Genomic DNA, 16,327 nt, shown 5'->3' on the forward strand with positions numbered 1-16,327 from the left:
AGTGTTTATATCAAAATTTAATTGTTTTAATGTTATCAATGTGCTTAATTTTGCTTGTTAAATTATCTATCCTAGTTAGGATTGTTGACAATAGTATATCAGGGAATAATCCCTACAATGTTTCTGTCTTTTATTTTAATAACACTTATGATAGAAAAGGAAGCCTCCCAACATATGTGCAAAAATGGAAGGTGAATTTTCAAAGCAACTGCATGTGCTCAGGATATTCAATTTTACCTTTCATTTAAACTGAAATAAATCATGAAATATTTTCTACATCATCTTCAGTCAATCAATAGTAGGAAGTACCAAGAAAATATCTTATAAAATCTTGTTTCAATGTTTTTGAATGAAATAAAAAGATTCTATAACTCATGAATCAGCCTATAATTTTAATAGGTAAAATTATTTTGATGCATTCACTGACAATTTTCCCAGATATAAAATGTTGAATAATCTCTATTCCACTGATAACTGTAATAAATTATGAAAATGTCATAAAAACCACAGAAATTTTCTACATTTGTAAATTTCCCTTTGCCTTTCAATCTAATATGCTATTTAATAAAAGTGTTGGATTCCCTCTCACAAGGGAGTGCTAACATAATTAAAAGTATCAATGAAATAACAAAATAAACAAATTGGTTCAGACCTTTAAATTTCCAAGACTCACCCAGTTTCTCATTTTGCAGGAGCACCAATTTATTCCTTATTTTAATTAGTTTAGACAGAAATTTCCCCCTTGATAACAATTGTACTTCAGCCTGCAAAGAAACTGTTTTTAATTAATTTACATATTACTCTTTAATTAGTAGAGTAAGCTAAAATTCAATGTGTTAACCTTATAGATGATAGCTTTTGTATTCTTCTTCCTTGCTTTATAATAAGACTTTCATGTAAAGGATGCTGTGGCATTGATTGACACTAATGAACAATGAATCTTTTATAGTTTATATTCTAGATTTCAGACCTAGTTGTATTTTTTTACAATGAGAAATATTCACTCAAATAACCATCACAGTTGAACTTTATACATTCCAAAAGAATTACCACATTAACATATATGGCCATTTCTCAACATGTTGGCTTGATTTGTTCTGAGTTTAGTTTAGTTGTTTGTATCTTCATATATAAAATTGTTTAATCATTGAAGGCTTGCTTTCTTCATCAGTCAGTTCATCTAGTAAGAAATAAGCACTTTCTTGTCATCTATCACTCCTAAAGGACAAACTATTATATATTTTATGTACACTCGCAGGGAACCCTTGGTCTTAACTTCTTTCACATCTTTTTCTCATTGCCACTGGGCTATCACTGCCACATTTAGAAAAGTTGTTTACTGGGGGCTGGCGCTGTGGCTCACTTGGCTAATCCTCCACCTGCAGTGACAGCATCCCAAATGGGCGCCGGGTTCTAGTCCCGGTTGCTCCTCTTCCAGTCCAGCTCTCTGCTGTGGCCTAGGAAGGCAGAGGAGGATGTCCCAAGTGCTTGGGCCTCTGCACCCGCATGGGAGACCAGGAGGAAGCATCTGGCTGCTGCCTTCGGATCAGCATAGCTCCAGCCGTAGTGGCCATTTGGGGGGTGAACCAACAGAAGGAAGACCTTTCTCTCTGTCTCTCTCACTGTCTAACTCTATCTGTCAAATAAAAAAAAAATTGTTCACCTTCTTTAGAAAATTCCAGAATAGATTATTTCATTTGAGGGTTGAGAATAAACAAATAAATAAATAAAATTCCCCTTTTTTGATAACAAACTGTACATTTATAAATTGCTTATTAAATCAAAATTAACTTAATGTAACAAGTTAAAATAATGCTCATTTCCCTCCTTGAATTTTATGTACTTTTGGGTTATCACTAGATGATTTTGAACCACTATGGAGTGTGAATGGTCCTACCACTATGTGCACTATCACACTGGTGCCATGATGCCTGAACTGGTCTATAGCTAGATCATATGTACACTTGGATTGACAATATCAAATTATCGCAAAAGCTTTATAACATATTTTTTAGAATTTTATTTAAGTTATACAAGTTTTATATATTTCATATAGACAGATTTAGGAACATAGTGACACTTCCCTTCCTTGTACCTACACCCCAATCCTTCCTCCTCCCTTTCCCATTCCAACTCTTTATTTTTACAGAGATTTAGTTTCAGTTTATTTAATGATCATGAGGTTAACTCTACACTAAATAAAAGAGTTCAACAAATATTATAAAAAAAAAAAAAACAAAAAACCACTGTTCCCACAACAGAAGAGACAAGGACTGTAAACTGTCATTGAATCTCAAAATGTCCATTTCATTCCAACACATTAAATTTTAGGTACTCTATTAGTTACCCTTGTTCAGGGAAAACACAAATATTATCTGTCTTTTTGGGACTGGCTTATTTCACTTAGTATGATGGTTTTCAGTTGCATCCATTTTGTTGCAAAAGACAGGACTTCATTTTTTACCCAGCTGATTAGTACTTCTTAATGTACATATACCATAATTTCTTTATCCAGTCTTCAGTTGATGGACATCTGGGTTGATTCCATATCTTAGGTATTGTGACTTGACCTGGGGTGAACATGGCAGTACAGATAACTCATATGTTGATTTCTTTTGATTTGGGTAAATTCCCAGGAGTGGGATTGCTGAATCAAGCAATCTACTTAAGAAATGGGCAAAGGACCTGAACAGGCATTTTTCAAGAATAAATTTAAATGACAAACAGACACTTGAAAAAATCCTCAGGATCATTAATCATTAGGGACATGCAAATCAAAACCAAAGTGAGGTTTCACCTCACTCCAATTACAATGACTCTCATACAGAAATCAACAAACAACCAATGCTGGAGAGGATGTGGGGAAAATTCTAATCCACTGTTTGTGGAAATGTAAACTTGTCTAGCCACTGTGGAAGACGCTATGGAGATACTTCAGAATCTGAATAAAGACCTACCATAGGATCACAAAAGCTTTTAAAAGTTTACTATTTATTTCTGCTCATGTATTTTCATATAATGAAGTCTGTGGACCAGGGGTGGTTTGTGCACACACTGTATTAGAGGACACATATACTCCACCAAGTCCAGGAAATGAAAGAAGAAAGAGGAAGAACAAGACAAAGACATACTCGGAATCAGTGAAAATGGAGGACAGTAACAGAGCAGCAGGCATAGAAACGTACCTCCACACTGCACCAGGGTGTAGAGTCAAAGAAGTTACAAGGAAGAAAGAACAAAAAAAACAAGAAACCAACAACAGCAAAAAAACACAAAAGGCTAGATGGAGGGAGGGAAGAAGGAAGGAAGAAAGGGAGAGAAGGAAGGAGGGAGGGAGGCAATAGAGAGGAAAAATGAAAGAAGGAAAACAATTGACGGATTGTTAGCTTCTCAATTGTGCTTGGCCAATTGTGACAAAGTGCATTCAAGGATATTTTTAATTCACTTAGAGATCTTGAAAATAATAGTAACCATAAAATCAAGAAAGCAAACAAAATTATTATTATTAATGGTAACAAAGCCTAAGTAAATCATGCTTAAAATGGCTGCCATAAAAGTATGATACAACCACATTGGAGTATGTAGAAAAACGGATTTGATAGTGAGGGATATGATAATGATTTTTTTTCTCCAATAGAACATCAATAAACATTACCTAAAAATGTATAAATCAAGAAATAATAGGAAATGTGTAATCAATAGAAGTTGATAGCAGAGTGAACTATTAAAATTTTATCTGAAAAATATATTAATCCTTATAACACTGATCTTTTTGCTTAAAGTTCAAAAAATTTCATATTTAAAGCTTCAGTGGGGTAATTGTTTTTAGTGCTTATGATTAAAAAGTGGCTCAGAGAACTTCAAATTTTATTTTTTAGACAGTTAGTTCACCTCTGAGCAGAGAAACCTCTGCTCCTTAGAGGGAAAGCATTTGTACAAGTTTCAACCAAGAAGAAATGAGGTTAGAGTGGAAAGTGTTTGGCAATGATCAATTTTAGTGCTTGCCAGAATCACAGTTATTGTGCTTTAAGTTTATAACATTTTCATATTATCTTGCCCAATAGAAAATATGACAATTTTCTTTGAATATACAAGATAAGTCTCACACTAGAAAAAGTGAAATCATTGATGAGCTTGGTTCCATCAGCTTGCTAATATATTCTAACAATAACTTTGTCAAGTTTTTTTAATCATTTTAATTATAAAGGTTATACAAGCATGAGACAAAGAGCTTAAACCTGGAATGAATTTTATTCTGTTCAGTGACCTGAAACATCTCCCTAGGAAATTCTTACTTCAGTCACATGATCTTATTTGTTCTTTAGTCCTCAATGGCCCAAAACCTTTCACTGATTCTCATCCTGCTGAATGACAAATTACCCTCTGACTGCAACTTAGAGCCTCTGAAATTCCCACTGGAAATGCAACCTGGAAGTGTAGATAGAGAGCTGTCTGGAAAAATTAAGCACATGAGAAATTGCCTTGAGTTATTCAGGAATAAAATGACACTGTTGTTTAAATGGAGGTGGTGGTGCTTTCTTGCTCAATACCTACACTCCCAATAAATTATACCTTCTGTCTGCAGATTCATTGTAGAGTTCACATTGACCTGGAAACAATTCAGTTTACAGGGATCAAAGCCAAGAGGAAAGAAAGATATGGCATAAAAGTCAACTCATGGCATGAATCTTCCTTTTCCAAAATGAGTGTGCAGTAGAAATCAGGTTGATATAAATATTAGGGTTACTAAGTAGCATAAGGAGGCTATGTGGTAATGCCAAGGGCAGAATGACCTGCTTTGCCCTGCTCATAGCAGGTAGAGTCTTTCTAGTCTTAGAATGCATTGGCAACATATTATGATGACTAGAATCCACTTACTTATAAATACCATGCCCAATGAGCTATTGGTAACATACGTGTTCAACTGAGATTAACACTTCTCCCTGGAATGTTCCGTTATCACGTATGTAAGATTTCTGCTCATCCTTCAAAACTCAGGGCATTTTCTCTGCCTGCACATTTTACTGCCACTTCTATGACATATACCTAAAGATGGAAATATTAGTCTATTCCTTGTTCTACGTTCTTTGTCTCCATAGAAGACTCACTCCTTTTACATGTTCCATGTCCATTTCTTCTCTTCCTTCTAAGATACAGATTCTGAAATTATCCCTTGATTCAATGGGTTAACGTAATCTATAGCACTATTGTGTAGTGGCCTTCAACTTCTAAAGGTGCTCTTTTCCCAAATGGTTTAAAAGGCTTTCCTTGATGTTACACTTCAAACGTTCTTCTTTTATCATCCGTAGTGAAAAGGAGACTACATTTGCTGGTTTAATTCTTGTACCTTCTACCTACTTTTCAGCCCATTATAATGTCATTTCAAATGGCAGCACATAACAAAGTGTTGACTGAAATTCACCAGCTATCTGCTGAGTGTAAAGTCAAAAATTGTATGTTTGTCCTTATCTTAACTAATCCCTTCAAAATAATTGCAGTTCATTCACTTTGAAATTCCTTTTAATTTATTTAAACTACAATTTACTATTTTACTTAAATCCTGTACCTTTGATAATTCCTTGTATTTTTTCACTTTTCCCTGTTTTTCTTGCCCCATATAGAAGAACTACCTTAAGGAATTATCCCCTCTCTCCTCACTCGTTTACACTATAGCATAAATTGTCACCTTTCTGTAGATAAAACTGAATACATATTTTTAACTGCCTCTTATGCTTTTAAATGTTTAACATTTTTATTTGAAAGGCATACTAACAGAAAGAAAAGGAGAGACAGAGAGACGAGAGATCTTCCATATACTGGTTCAGCCCTCAAATACCTGAAACATCCAGGTCTGGGCCAGGCTGAAGCCAGGAACCGGGAACTCCATTCAGCACTCAAGTGGGTGGCAGGGACCCAAGTACTTGAGCCATAACCTGTTGCCTCCAAAGTGTATTAGCAGTGGGGGGCGGCGACATGGCGCACTAGGTTAATCTTCCACTTGTGGCGCCAGCATCCCATATGGGCGCCAGGTCCTAGTCCCGGTTGTTCCTCTTCCAGTCCAGCTCTCTGCTGTGGCCGGGAGGGCAGTGGAAGATGGCCCAGGTGCTTGGGCCCCTGCACCCACATGAGAGACCAGGAAGAAGCACCTGGCTCCTGGCTTCGGATCGGTGCAGTACTGGCTGTTGAGGCCATTTGGGGAGTGAACCAACGGAAGGCAGACCCATCTCTCCCTCTCACCGTCTGTAAGTCTACCTCTCAAATAAATAAATAAAATATTTAAAAATAAGTGTTTTAGCAGGAAGCTGAATGGGAAGCACAGAGTAATTGAAGCTTGAACAAGGCATTCTGGACTGGAATGTGGGTGTGCACGCTTAGTTTAATCTGACGCACCGCAATTCCCACCAGTTTTTCTTTTCTTAATTGAAACTTGAAATCTACATTTCTAATGACCTGTTTGGCATCTCTCAAATCTTAGAAGTATGAAAAGGACCTAGTAAGTTCTTGTCTTGATGTTTCACCATGACCTTGTTCCCCTTTGGCCTTGATATCAGTGATGGTTTGGGGCCTTGCATTCACCTTTAGAACAACTATTCTTTTTCTCATCTTTCAAATCTTGCTGATCTCTTGATATTGCCAATCCTGCTTCCCTTCTGCTAATTTATTCTTTCTGTTACTGTTGTCTTGATACTAGTTTAGAATCTCTTTTCTAAGGTTTTTAAAATAGATATCTCTCTGGTGTTTCTTTTCTGCAATTCATTCTGCATTCTGCTATCATTTCTCTCTCTGAAAGTCTATATTTGTTCACATCATTTACCTCTTCACAAATCTATTTATTATTGTTGATATAATAAAACTAAAATACAAATATTAAAACAGTAACTCCTTAGTTCACAGCTTAGCATTTTCTCCAAATTGGAAATCTTTTCTCAGATTCATTTTTTCAATATACTTCAAAATTATTAGAGCACTAGTTTCCCAAGAATTTGATCTATACATTTCTCTATGTTATCTATCTATTTAGAAGTAAAAATTGGGTACATGCTATATGCCAGATTCTATACTGTACCAAGGATATAATGGCAAATAAAACATGAAATTCCCTTGATATTCATGGCTATCACAGTTCTAGTTCAATAAATTAAGGAATAAATAAGGCAATAAAAAGTGTGCTACATTTTATGCTAGAAGAAGTATACATTTTCAAAATGTACACACTAAGGTACCTTAACTCATGTTCAGGTTTTGGTATTGATGTCTTGGGCAGGAAGAAGACTCAAAGAATGATTTGTTATTTAAATTGAGCCAATCAAAGAGGGAGAAGATGGATCAGTTGACTGATTCTAGACAGGATAAAATGGCCACTTATAGCATTCAAATTAAATATATTCACTATAGTGATTGCTCAGAATGCGAGTGGAAGAATAATGATTACAGTGAAACTAATAGTGTAGAAAAAAATATCCTGGATAATGGAGGTATGTGTTAACCAACACAAGTGCTTTGGACTTCATATGACATGCATTTGAGATTTTGTTTTAAATATAGGTATGTGAATCATCTTTGTATTGAAAAAATTATTCTGGTTCCCGTGTGAAGGATAAGATAGAAAGACAGGACGAGAATAAATACACCTTTAGGAGCAATTGTTGAAGTCCTTTGTAGCAGTCACATTGTTCTAATTGGGTTGTTTCTTGCATGCACAGAGAAAGGTAAATTGATTCAGAAAGCAGGCAGAATCAAAAGCAGAACTTCATGATTGCTTTACTATTTATGGTGCAGTTTAAGTTAGGGACTGGGGTTGCAGTGTAGCTAACGCTGGAGAAGTGGATGAGATGACTGGAGGTTGGGGATGGGTAGGTATAATGAGTACAGTACCTAAGACAGGGCCTGCAGGAATGCCAAGGTTTTAACGCTAGTCGAAAGAAGAGGACTAGGTGGCTTAGGGAAATCAGAAGCTATTTCAAAAATGAAGAAGTAAGAGATGTAAAATGCAGTCAACTGTAGAAACAAGGGTGATAGATTTTTTAAAAAATTGATCTTTTGTACAGGACATCATCAATAGTATGGCGAGAACACTTTAACACAGGGTTGACACGGAAGCTGGCATTCACCTACTGTTCAGACTGCCTCTTGGGTGAGCCGAGAAGGCAGCAGCCCTAGCGCTGTTCTTAATGCTGTTGAGGAGGAGGTATGGAGCACACTAACTGCCTCACACAAACCCCCTCATTTTGCTTTTCTTCCTGAGAATTATTGCTAGCTAATTTTGACATTTCTGTCTTTATTAAGATTCCAGGAAACCTATGAATGATGGCAGAGGCAAGGCCGCTATTCAAGTATGATTATCTTGGACTCTTTGCCAAAGTAGCTTGGCACAGGCCTGTGCACTTCTGAGGACAGACCCTACCTGCCATCTCCTCTTTGTTGAAATTCCAACCATTTTTTAAGAGACTGCTCAAGTATTACTTCCTCTTAAAAACATCCTTGCTTCGCTGGAAAATTACTGTTCTTTCTTTTGTGTTCTCAGAGGATTTGGTATATAAATTCAAAAAGTGTTTAAAACGTTCTGCTTCATAATATAGTTATATGTGTAGGTCTGTCTTGTCCCCATGGGACCAGAGCACTGTCTTATTTATCTTCGTACCCCAGACTTCACTGTGTGAATTGAGGTATTTAATCCTTGTTCATGGGATTGAATTGAAATGTTTATATGCTATGGTTTGTCTGATGACAGTAAATTATTTTGAAAGCTTAGACTTAGTTTTTCAGGAGGGAGAACTGAACTAAAATTCCGTTAAAAAATATGGGATAGTTGCAGTAATTTTGAGTCCTTTTTTACACTGTGAAGACTGCTGCCTTCAGCAATAGCTAGGGAATAGCTGTGAAAGTAGAGTGCTAACCTGTATTTGTGAAGGATTCAGCTAATACTTTGTTGCATGCAGAGGAGGGAGTAAAACTCAGTCAAAACTCTTTGTGAGTGTAGTCTTCCATGAGCAGTCTTACTGGGTCTTCCTGGAAACTGGGTTTGTTTTAGATATTTGAAACTGTCTGCCATCTGACAAGTTTCCTACTGAAGATGACGGTCTAGTTTACATGCTTTACCTTCAAGAATACATTGGAGTTGAATAAGTCAAAAATTGTGCTAAGGAAAGAAATTCAAAGCCCGTGACTAAATAAGGCTCATGTTTTCTGCCAATTTTCTGCCTTTTAAAGGTAAAATTTTATTTATATTGCCCCAGATCTGGAAGAGTTGCAGTTAGTACTTTAATCTGATTATTGCCAGTGTAATGTTGGATTTGTGGAGTGCTTTCTCTGTGGTAGCGAAACATTTAACATAGGTATTAATTTTCAAATCTCCAATGAATTCTCAACATCTGCAACTATAATAAAATCCGAGAATCACCTAGAAATTTGTGACTTCATAGCATAGTCTTAGCCTTCAAGAAGTTACAAATTTCTGAATTTTTTCTTTCTATCCAAAAATTGCACTTCTCGGTGCAAATTGATACTTGACAGAAGACTTGCTGAAAATCAGTAACACTGCAACATGATAAGCACTAGCACAATGTGCCCAGGTTTGAACTGCTATTTGACTGCATTCCTCTTCCCAACGGACAGAGCACATAGCAAATGACATGATGTATGCTAAACACATAATCATAATTCATCACAGTTAGCAAGACATGGAATGGTGTGCTTTCAAATTCGGTAAAAATGTCCTGGCAGACCAACATCTTACTCAGTAAAGTCGGCGCTAATATCACGGAACATGGTTTTTTCCTAGTATATTGAGTGAGGTAAACTAAGGTCTAGACAGCACTTATTTGCTATGCTGGTTGGGAAAAGCATGCTTACAGATGCAAAAGGAGACAGGAATCCAATCTGTGTTCTTTGCTGCCGTGTATATGTGTGCACCTGTATTAGGGAGGGGGAGGAGCATTCAAATGGCTTTAGTGTTCTCACATGGTGTACAGGGAATAGCTTTTCACTGGAATGCAAATACCTCTTTATATTAAAGTTATGATAATGTATTTTAAGGGGTGAATTCCATTTCATGAATTCCTTAAGCAAAATTTTAATGAAAGATAATTTTTTAAAGCTAACAATGAAACTTTGCTTCTGTTTACATTGTAAAATGGCAAATATAGTCATTGAAAATTTTCCATGAAAATTTTTTTTTCTGTCTAAGTCTAAGGTCACTGCTAAAATATTTGAAACTGGACACCTAGGACACTTGCTTCCTGCCTGGGTGCAGATCTTTTCATTTCACATACTCTTGACCCAATAAACTCCATTTGTAATGGTCAAAATCCCATCAGACCAAAGCAACAGAGAATAAACTTTGCATTTATGTCCACAACTTCCCTCTTTACTTCATTCACTCCACTCTGTCATGGCCCCTCTAAGCTCTGAGAGGCATCCTTGAACTCTTCTACCACTCTTCACTGCACTTTTGATGGGTTCCAGCCAAGACTCACTGTGAATTTCATTCTATGGGTAATTTTCTGACGTCATTGTCTTTTATCTGAGCTTTGATTTGGACATGAGAGGCTCTGTCCTTTATTATAGTATATGCAGGCATCGAAGTGCAGGAAAGGAAGCTATTGTCTCCTCTAGGCTCTCAGAAAACATGTGACCATGCAACATTATCCAAATAAAACTATTCTCACTCCCAGTTGTTCTATGACATTCAGGACCCTGTGACCTTCCTCCAGGAGCCAATTTCTCTTTTACCCTGTAGCCATTCTGTAATTAATATTGCTTCAGATAATTTTGGTAACTTCTCTGTGGCCTGTATATTGTATATAATATATATTTGGATCTCTACCGGGGTAGGGAGTGAGAGATTCTTCTAAATATTTCTTGGAATTAATCTCTTTTTGATCTTATTTGTCCTCATTTAATCTTAAGTGCATTCCATGTGGTAAATCAACCACCAGACCCGATGTAGACCTAAGTACAGGGGATTTTCTCTTGTTTTGTAAAAATCCGTCCACACAAATTTTATGTACTTCACCTCTGTTCCTATTGGGCACACAGTACTGCTGAAGCCACAGTTATTTTGCAAGTCAGCGAGGACTTCTCCAGCACTGGGTTGAAGTTACATTGGTAACTTTGCTCCAAATTCCCCCTTTAGTGGAAAAAAAAATACGGATGGAAGGCAGAGGAGCATAAATCTTGAGAGTTACTTTGCCATGACCAGCCAAGACCAGTCCTAAATGAAGACACTGTACACTGCTGGCGGTCGTACTCTATCCATTCTGATTTCAACAAGTAATTGCCAGCCAGAGAAGCATTACAAGGCAAAAAGGATCAACCAGTTGTTAATCCAGTTGTGACTTTGATTTGGGGTTCATGTCTTCAGACGGCCAAGTTTGCGTTGTTCTGTGATTGAGCGCTTTTGTACTGACAGAACTTTTCATTTTGTACCTTTCACCATTGTTTTTGGCGACAGACCAAGCCTCACATCTTCTGGTCATAGAATTCCTTTCTGCAGACTCCAGTGTAGACTAAGGGCTCCGGGTAACATGAGATGCCTCGATTTCCCAGTAGACAGCACATTAAAGCGAGGTCTGTTGGCCAGCTGCAGAGGCAGGTGTTATTCTCCTTTAATTCACACACGCCCCCATTTATTTGTCCTAAGAATTCCTCTCACTGAGTTGATCACAAACGCTGAAAAGAGTTGGGCAGATTTTATCGATGGTACGGACTGGAATGAAATGCTTTACCTGCCTGGGGGTTGCACTGCAGGTACAATACTTCCAGATGCAGTGTGCTTATTTCTTCTCACCGCTTTTGTTTGTCTCTCCTTAATGAGCGAGAAGAGGCACAGTGCAGCTTGACAGTCCACCACACCACGTGTTTCCCGACTCAGATTCCATCTCTGCTCTTTGGAAAAGGCTGGCTCATGCTGCTTTCTCAGAAACTGGAGAAGTAAAGTAAAGGCTATGATAATTGTCCTTTTTTTTTTTTTTCATCCATATAGCAGAGCCATGAAAACCTGAACTGGTTTAGTCCTATAAAACTTTACTTCTGTTGGACTAATCCAGGTCAATTTTTTATAGCTCTATCATATAGAAAAAAAAGGGTCAAATATCATAATGTTTACTACAGATACTATTTCTCTTTCGAATATTTGTTTAGAGAAGCTAATGATTTTTATGGGAGAATGAGCTTAGATGCTGGGTGAGTGTCCATGAATGGGCTTGCCTTGTATAGTCTAACATGTGCTGTCACTACTGCTTCTAATACAGCAAATCTATTTCCAAGTTGCTGAGTGTGTTTCTCTTCTTGATCTGAAATTGAGATGTAAAAACCCCTCTTTGAGCTGCCTCAGCAGTTTTTCACAAGGCACATATTATTTGTACACACTTTACTGGCTTTGTCACTCTGCCTTGTTCTGTCCTTGACCATGCTTCTGTCATTCTGTCTTAAAGGTGTGGCTTTTTAAACACCTGATCACATAGGAGTTTCCTGATCAGTGCTATCTGTTCAATGTCCTTTCTTTTATTTTCTTCTCAGCACATTCTGTTCAACTCCATTAATCTGTAAATTCACAGGGGTCAGGACAAGGCCCTTCTAACCCATTCTTGCACTGCATCTGCTGGCAGTAAATATTCATTAAATGAATGATAATATAATTTTCCAGCTCTGGAAACATACTTTTTTTGCATTTAGGTTAACAGTCATTAACTATAAGAGATTGATTTCATTCTTTTATTACAATGCCACTTTCTCCATCCAGTTGATTGGCAGGGGTGAATAGGAACCCTTTTATCAGAATTAGGCAAAAGAGCATTATATATATATATATATATATATATATATATATATGTAAATACTATAGAGTCAGTGGAACCCTGAGACAAACAGGATGACTATGAGTTAATAGACTTCCTCTGGGACATTTAGAATGGTACCATCTAAGATGTTTAGTGGAGACATGGACCACCCGGAAAGATTATTCTGCTCTTTGTCTTCCAGAATTTCCTTACTTAAATGCCCAGAGGTTGTTAGTATCTTTGGGCTCTCCCTTCCTTTCTTTCAGGCAGAAATCAGACGAGCTTGCATGGTAGCAACACTTCCTAAGTGGTCTCCTACCTTCTGAAGATTCCTGGGTCTTTGTCAGCAAACCTCATTCTGCCACAGAACACCCTGGCTTCCAACCACACACCTCCAGGCATGCCCTGAGCATTTTGTGTTCTAGGCTTCAGCACTTTCTGCATGAGGCATTGTCTAGCCTAGGATCTTTTTTATGCCTTCTCTTCCCTTTCTTCACTACATTACTACTTACTTTCCTTTTACTCTTAAAATGAAGTACCTTAATTAAGTGTCAAAGGGATCACATAAATAAGACCAGTGTCTGCTAATAATAATTGATAGAATTAAAAAGGAGAGAATGACCCAACATGGAAAGCAGGCCACACAGCAGACTCAGAATCACAAATGCCCTAACCAGCACTCTGGCCTCAGAATCAGCCCTTAAGGCATTTGGTTCTGGCTAAAAAGCCCATGAGAGTATTTCAGGCATGGAAAGCCAAGATACAAGATACTGCAGAAAAAAAAAAAAAAAAAAAAAAAAAACAACAACAACAACAACAACACCTAAATGAAAGATCTTTGTCAGTGAGATCCTGGTGGAAAGAAAGGTCATCAAAGAAATAGGTAGCTGTCTCTGAAGGAAGGAGAGAACTTCCACTTTGATTATGGCCTCGTTTAAATAAGGTCAGAGTTTGTGAGCTCAAGAGGCTTCCATAGCCTAAGCAGCTCATGACAAGAACCTCAGGTGATTACTAATGTCATAAATAAGACTGTCAATTGTGAATCAACAACAGGAGTCACTGTGCACTTGCTCCCCATGTAGGACACATGTCCTCAATAAATTGTACTATGATAATTAATTGTAAAACTAGTGTTCAAACAATACTTAATACTTTGTGTGTATGTGTGGGTGCAAACTGTTGAAATCTTTACTTAGGATAGAGTTGATCTTCTGTATAAAGATAATTAAAAGTGAATCTTAGTGAAGAATGGGATGGGAAAGGGAATAGGAAGTGGGATGGTTGTCGGTGGGAGAGCGGGTATGGGGGGAAGAACCAATATAATGCAAAAATTATACTTTTGAAATTTATATGTATTAAAGTTTTCTATTAAAAATGGCAAAAAATGAAGTTCTTTATCATTCGAGAAACATTCCCGACAATTTCTGAGCAGAGATACAGACTTCCTTTTCTCTTGGGTTCTTGACCACAGCCCCCTTTTTTAAATTAGGAATCAAATAATCTTTGTTTAGCTCTTGGTTTCCTTTTGAGCATCTGCTTGATGTGAAACCACAGTTCCTTGAGCAAGAAGATTGTATCTCTTTTTTCAGCATGACTCTGGGGCTTTGTTCACACCTGCACCTTCTGCTTTTTTCCCCCTGCTTCCTCCTGACAGTGTCCAAGGTGCAAAATAGGTTCTCAACTAACATAAGTTAAATAAATGAATGAGGAGGTGAGTGAAGAAAGTTATAATTGACCTTGAAAGGACTGGGAAGACAGAGGCAGCCTCTAAACTCTGTGAAGGGACGGTGAGCGTGAGCCATAGAGAAATAAAACACTGAACGTCAGCTGCCTGTTCTCCAGGACTTGGCACCAATCAGCTAAAATGGAGTAGTCATACCTTTCACTTAGCTTTTTTCTTCCCATTTGTTTATTACAGCAATGGTATGTGAACAAGGCAATGGGGAAAATTTCCAATGTGGCATCTTTCTGCCATACTGGAGCTCTTGTGCCATTTTATCCAGTATTTCATATTAATAAGTGAAGAAAGATTTCTCTTTGCTTCAAAATAAAATAATTCACTTTTTAAATTTAAAAAAAAAAATTTTGACAGGCAGAGTTAAACAGTGAGAGAGAGAGACAGAGTGAAAGGTCTTCCTTCCGTTGGTTCACTCCCCAAATGGTTGCCATGGCCAGTGCGCTGCACCGATCCGAAGCCAGGAGCCAGGTGCTTCCTCCTGGTCCCCCAATGCGGGTGCAGGGCCCAAGGACTTGGGCCATCCTTCACTGCCTTCCCGGGCCACAGCAGAGAGCTGGACTGGATGAGGAGCAACCGGGACAGAACCAGAGCCCCAACCAGGACTAGACCCCGGAGTGCTGGCGCCACACTAGTGAGCCTAGTGAGCCGAGGCACTGGCCAATAATTCACTCTTATATATTGATGCACCATAGATAAATATCAGACCCTGGTGTTTGCATTGCTCTGTAGAACATAGTGATTTTTTATTTTGGTCTTGTGATGGTGAGATTCTTTCCTTCTGTCTTTTCTCTCTGCTTAGTCTACAGAGATAGAGAAAAATAGTTCCAGGTACGGTTTTAGGGGCTTTTAAAGTCCTCAGGACAGCTATATAAGGGAGGTGCTATTAAGTCCTTGCTTTACAGAGAAGAGTTATGGGTTCAGAGAGATTAAGTGGCTTACCTCAGGGCATAGAGCAGTGAGAGGCAGAACTGGAAATCGAGTCCACTCAGTCTAGGTCTGAATTGTGTGCTCTTCACCACTATGACCAAACAATTTCTTCTTCAGAAGTTGACTCTATACTAAGTAAAGGCAACGTTGTTTACAAGGAAGAAAACTGGGCTGGGCAGCTGATTCAATGGTCTCTTGGCATTGTTTCACAAAGGATAAAGAGAAGAGAAAAATACTAATTTCAATTGCAGTTTCAAAAGCTCTATGCTCATGCAACTTGTACCTAAAATGAAATAACTGAATATTTCTGAAGCAAGTGACCGGCTCTGTAACTTTCAGGAATCTCTGACTCCACCTGAGCTCTGCAGAGGGCTGTGGCCTGTGGTCTAAATGCCAGGGTATTTTAAATCAAGATTTACTTATACAGTGGAACTTTCGTTGTAGTTGTTGTTTTACCCTTTCCTCTGGCTTGAAAAACATTTTAAAATCTAAAGTTGTATTTTTTACATAGAAAGTCAGGATCACAATGATAACATTTAGCTGTAAGAAAGGCTGTTTTTCATTATGGTAGCCATGAAGAAAAGCTTACCCAATGAAATCCAGTCATCCCTCACTTCTGATTCTGTGCCTACTGAGATGTTCACATTTGAGTGAAGCCCTTGATAAAGTACTAATTGCTAAAAGGTAGCTCTGTCTCATAGGGGATCTGGAATGAGATCTAGTAGAAATTTTCATTCAAGTTGAATGAAAAACATGAAAGGGAATGTTCCATGGAGCTCAGGAGTCTGGCCATGATAGATTTACTCTGATCGTGAAAGATCAGAAATAGGTATCCTTCCCACAGTTGCTGTATTAAGTAGGCCCTGTGAGCTGATGTCTCAGT

General features: G+C 37.8%; 1 long non-coding RNA gene across 2 annotated transcripts in view; it reads right to left on the bottom strand.

Annotated features, from left to right (window-relative positions):
• Positions 1-15,587, bottom strand: part of LOC138848919 (uncharacterized) — a 33,794-nt gene extending 18,207 nt beyond the window's left edge. The window contains exons 1-2 of one of the 2 annotated variants that reach the window (XR_011387082.2): positions 15,457-15,584; positions 6,763-11,923 (exon numbers count right to left, since the gene is read on the bottom strand). This is a non-coding gene — a long non-coding RNA (uncharacterized LOC138848919). Of the gene's footprint in view, positions 1-6,762; positions 11,924-15,456 lie in introns of those variants that run through there. The other variant, XR_016231419.1, reaches the window with a different exon arrangement.
• Between the last annotated feature and the right edge of the window lie 740 nt (positions 15,588-16,327).

This window comes from Oryctolagus cuniculus, chromosome 3 (assembly GCF_051225735.1).
Source record: "Oryctolagus cuniculus isolate XC-2025 breed Fujian yellow rabbit chromosome 3, ASM5122573v1, whole genome shotgun sequence".
NCBI lineage: Eukaryota > Metazoa > Chordata > Mammalia > Lagomorpha > Leporidae > Oryctolagus > Oryctolagus cuniculus.